General features: G+C 45.7%; 1 pseudogene; it reads right to left on the bottom strand.

Moving 5' to 3' along the window:
• Nucleotides 1–3,853: 3,853 nt before the first annotated feature.
• Nucleotides 3,854–4,474, bottom strand: LOC120878826 (annotated as a pseudogene).
• Nucleotides 4,475–5,608: the final 1,134 nt, after the last annotated feature.

Raw genomic sequence — 5,608 nt, 5'->3', positions numbered from 1 at the left:
AGCTATTTGTAAGGCCTCCCCAGAAAGCCATTTTGCTTTTTTGCATTTCTTTTCCATGGGGATGGTCTTGATCCCTGTTTCCTGTACAATGTCACAAACCTCATTCCATAGTTCATCAGGCACTCTATCTGTCAGATCTAGGCCCTTAAATCTATTTCTCCCTTCCACTGTATAATCATAAGGGATTTGATTTAGATCATACCTGAATGGTCTAGTGGTTTTCCCTACTCTCTTCAATTTAAGTCTGAATTTGGTAGTAAGGTGTTCATGATCTGAGCCACAGTCAGCTCCTGGTGTTGCTTTTGTTGACTGTATAGGGCTTCTCCATCTTTGGCTGCAAAGAATATAATCAATCTGATTTCGATGTTGACCATCTGGTGATGTCCATGTGTAGAGTCTTCTTTTGTGTTGTTGGAAGCGGGTGTTTGCTATGACCAGTGCATTTTCTTGGCAAAACTCTATTAGTAGTAGTAGTGGTATATTAATCTAATTGAATTAATAAATGAAAATCTAATGAAATATGATATCTGTTGTCATGGATCTTACATTCTAGTGGAAACTAAAACAATTACAATATAGTATTAAAAGTCCTACATATTATGGAAGCCCAGCGATTTGGTATTTTATGAAACTGGAGGAGGGGATTAAAAAAGTCTTCCTGAAATAGATAGATATGAAATTCCATTTCGAAGGAAAAAAAATAGAATATGCAGAACATTAGGGAGGGAAAGGGTGTTCTAGGCTAAAGGAATAGCACCTGTGCAGAGGCTGAGTGGCATGACACATTTGGAGACCTGTAGGTAGTTCATTCAGAGAAGGCAATGATTGCACCCCACTCCAGTACTTTTGCCTGGAAAATCCCATGGACGGAGGAGCCTGGTAGGCTGCAGTCCATGGAGTCACTAAGAGTCGACTGAGCGACTTCACTTTTACTTTTCGCTTTTATGCATTGGAGAAGGAAATGACAACCCATTCCAGTGTTCTTGCCTGGAGAATTCCAAGGATGGCAGAGCCTGGTGGGCTGCCGTCTGGGAGGTCGCACAGATTCGGACACGACTGAAGTGACTTAGCAGCAGCAGCAGCAGGTAGTTCATTATGGGAATTTTACCTCTGGAAGATGGTGTTGCAATTTAGTTCCTCCACCTGTGCTCTAACCTCCTTGTCTTATTATTCTTTGGGACCAGCTCCATCCTATTTTCTTTATTTTCTCTCCTACTGCTTCTTTCATCTTAGTAGATAAACATGCTCAAGGATTTTCTATATTTAAAGCTACCGTTTCCGTTTCTACTGTCACTGCTACCACAACCATCACCGTCATAACTAAGACCGCCATCCCCGCCTCCATCATCACTTACACCACCACCACTGCCTCAGCATCTATCTGCACACCACCTTTGTGCCTCTGCCTCCTCCACCATCTTCATCATCTCCAAGGCCACCACAGCTGCTACCCTCTACCCTCTTCACATCTACCCTCTTCACCATCACCTCTGCTGCCTGTTGGTCACCTCTACTTACCATCACCACCACTGCCATATCCACAGTGAACGCTTCCTTTCATCCTCTGTCCTTTTAAATCAGTCATGACATCTTTCTGTTTCATAGACAACCTTCTCTTTCATCATGAAATGTCATTCTAAAAATGAGGTACCTATTTATGTATATGTTTTATTTTTGGCTGCACTGGGTCTTCATTGCTATGTGTGGGCTTTCTCTAGTTGTGGTGAGAAGGGGCTACTCTTCATTGCGCGGCACGGGCACCTCATTGTGGTGGCTTCTCTTGTTGTGGAGCATGGGCTCTAGGTCTCAGGACTGGTGGGCTCTAGAGCACCAGCTCAGTAGTTGTGGCACACAGGCTCAGCTGCTTCTCAACAAGTGGAATCCCGCCGGACCAGGGATCGAACCCATGTCCCCCATATTGGCAGGCAGGCTCCCAACCACTGGACCACCAGGGACGTCCCCACAGACAAACTCCTTGAAAGAAGATTATGTACTTGCTTTTTCCTGTCTCTCTCATTTGCTGTTCAGTCAACTCGAATCTGATTTCTTTTTTCATTGCTCCATTGGAATTATTTGAAATAAGGTCACTATTTACCATGATCATTATAGAGCCACATATGGGCTTTGTAATACTAAAATTTCTGGGTGCCTCCTAATTTTCCTCTTTTCAGTCTTCTCTAAGGCTCCTGGTCAACCCTGTCAGTTACCCCTTAATGTGTGAGTTTTCCTTGGATATCTGCTGATCTCACAATCTTTAGTCAACTGTGTGTATAATCTCTCATATTCAGTTCCTACATCCAGTGAGTAAGAACAAGACAGTTTGCCATAAGTGAGCAGGAAGACTTGGGAAAGAGGTGAACATTTAGCACAGGTGCTGGGAGAAATAAGGAAAAGGGCAGACTAAGCCATGCTGCTCAGAGCACGGAGGCAGCCGGAGCTGCAGATCTTAAATTTGTGGTGTCTTCAGACCACGTGGTTGTAGATTCCCCCCCACCCCCAGCCCCAGCATCCTAAGAATAAGAAAAAAAAATTGATTAGGTGAATATGTGGCTAAAAAAGAGGGTAAAATTCCTAAATAATTTCCTTATAGTCTTAACTGGGACTGTTCCCTCAACTGACATATCCTAAGATAGTTGAAAAGGTATGACTGTTAAAAAACACTGATCTCTAACCATTTTGTTGTTAAATCAACACATTCTTATTTGATATAATAGCTCTTTATTCTCTTCATCCTTCATTTTCGAAGATATTGTAAAATCTATATTTATTTTTTAAAATTAACATGAAATAAATTTAGATTTGTCTAGAGGTTTAAGTGTGCTATCTGTAGACTTTTAAAAGGTGATTTTGTAACACCAGATCCTGAAGTGACGAAATAAATTTGATGTATACATTTGGAGCTGTATCTGATTCCCCCGCAAAAGAGGCTCCTTTGTATTTTCAGAACTGGGTCTAAACTAGTTAACCTAGAATTCCTGTTTGACCACGCATGGATAATTGCATGGCTGAATTCGTATATGTTGTTTGGTTTTCCATTTCATTTTGTCTGCTGCAGATCCTTGGATATGATACTTAAAATGACAAAGTCGGAGAAAATTTTATTTTGGAGAAAATCCAAGCATTTTAACATGGCCTTTCATTAGTGGTCCCCTGTCTATCTCTGCAGCCTCAACTTTCCGTTCCTCCTAACCTCACAGCATATGTTGCGGCCACATTGAATTACTTCCAAGTCCTCAAACATGCCGCACCCTCTTCGCCGTCTTGTTCTTGAACATGCGGTTCATTCACAGTGGGTTATATTCTTTCCTAACTAATGCCTGTGAGTTCTTCAAAGCTTCACACTGGGACGTCCTCCCTGACACTCTAATATTAACTGTGTCATAGGACTGAATATATCACATAATTCCGTCTTTGTTGCTCCTGCTAGATAGTAAGATCTTTGAATACTGTATTTTAAAAAATTATTTAATCTTGGCTATGCTGGGTCTTCCTTGCTGCTTGTGGGCTACAGTTGAATTGAAGTGCTCCAGTTTCTCTGTGCAGTAGCTTCTCTTGTTGCAGAGCACAGGCTCCAGGGTGCATGGGTCAGTTGCTGCAGCACACAGGCTGCGTTGCCTTACAGCATGTGGAATCCTCCCAGACCAGGAATCGAACCTGTGTCCCTACAGGCAGATTCTTAACCACTGGACCACCAAGAAAGTCTCAAAGGCTCTGTTTTTGTCCTTATATACCTACTGCTTAGGGTAAGACTTGACAAGGGAAGACATTCAATTATTGTTATTCGGTTGAATGAATGAATGAAATTACTCTCTGTGTTCCATTTTGGGGGGGGGTGGGACTGAAAAATGAAAATTTAATGTTGCAGGAAAGGCAGATGCTTACGGGGTGGATTCCAGCAGGGGGCACCACCCTGTCCCTGGTCTCGGGCTAGCGATGCAGAAACAAGAAGTGCAGGGCCCGGCAAACAGGTGTGTACCCCAGGCGGCTCAGATGCAGGTAGTCGTACATATCATAGTGGCTGATGGTACCATCTGGGTGCACCAAGCCAGGATATGCGTCCAGGAAGTGGGCCCTTGGGTGGCCAACCAGTCACCTGTCGGTTTTTCTCTCTAAAGGGGTTGGGGCGCTGGCCCCGAATAAGCAGGCCCAGCACCGTTAGCCCATGCCTGGGGCTGCCGTTGCGTTCACCAGTTGCACTGTGGCTTTGATGCCGCCAGTCACCTGCTCTGCGGTGCGCCCGTGGTTGTTGGTACCCACCCAGACCACCGCCATCTAGGGGCCGAGGTGTTCCAGCTCCCGGTTCTCGTTCTCCCGACTCCACAGCCCATGCTGCGTGCTGCCACCGCCAAGGCCAAAGGTAAGTGTGTGCAGAGGGGAAAAGAGCTCCTGCCAGATCTCCCCACTGGTCCGTGAGCTGGACCAAGGAGTCCCCGATGAAGACTTCAGGTTCCTCATCTTTGCTATCGGCTACCATGGTGCGGCTTCCCTGATAGCTCAGTTGGTAAAGAATCTACCTGCAATACAGGAGAGACCCTGGTTCGATTCCTAGGTCGGGAAGATCTACCCACCCCCGTATCCATGGGCTTCCCTGTGGCTCAGCTGGTAAAGGATCTGCCTGCAATGAGAGAGGCCTGGGTTCTATCCCTGGGTTGGGAAGAACCCCTGGAAAAGGGAAAGGCTACCCACTCCAGTATTCTGGCCTGGAAAATTCCATGGCCTGGAGAAGCCCATGAGGTCGCAAAGAGTCGGACAAGACTCTCACTTTCACGATGGTGCAGGGACATCCGGGGCCGGAGCCCTGCATGTCGCGCACCCTGCGTGAGATTGCTGGCTGGGTTCCTTTCTCCACTAGTCTTGGGGCCTCAGCTCCTTCACTTAAGAGGGGAGGTGGGATTGGGAACCCTCACCTCCCCCACGGTGGCCACACAGTGGGCTCATCTGCCACTTCCTGCCCCTGGGGGGAAGCGGGATGTCACTCTTGGGTGGCGCTGGCGTTGCCTGGTGCACCCTGGGGGAGCGTGGGGGTCCATTTTTCTTTTTAAATCACAGTACTCAGATATATTTTGTCATATGTCATAGCTTCTTGAATATAAATTTGTTTTAGTAGTATTGAATGCTAATAGCATCTCTCCATGTTTTTGCATTTCTGTAGATGTCTAGTGTTATTCATCAGAGATTTTGTGTTATTACTGCTTCCATAAACTTTGCCTCCTCTATGTTCATGCATTCTCTTGCTTTCACCGTCAAGCCTAGATTGGTTCCTGCTGCAACAGGAAGAATATAAGAGGCTTTCTGCCAGCTCTCCTTTTTGCTCATACCTGGTATCTGTTCTGCTCCTCTAACTTGTAAGTCATCTGGTTCCTGCTGATCTGCCTAGCTTTTGACCATCTACCTTGCCTTCCAGCTTTGGGAATCTTCAGTTCATCCATGCCTCTTTGTCTCTCACTCTCTTTGCTCTGATCCTCCAGGCAGGCACTGATTTCTCCTTTTCTTCTTGGTTCCTGACTGACTGCAACATCTTGACCTCTGACTCATCTGTGTGTGTGAATTATGGACTAACCTGTATAGGCGCTGTTTCATCACCTCACCTGGATCCCTTCCTCTGAAC

This window comes from Oryx dammah, unplaced genomic scaffold (assembly GCF_014754425.2).
Source record: "Oryx dammah isolate SB20612 unplaced genomic scaffold, SCBI_Odam_1.1 HiC_scaffold_19, whole genome shotgun sequence".
Lineage (NCBI taxonomy): Eukaryota > Metazoa > Chordata > Mammalia > Artiodactyla > Bovidae > Oryx > Oryx dammah.
Note: the sequence above shows the minus strand (reverse complement) of the source record. Positions and strands in the feature narration are given on the sequence as shown.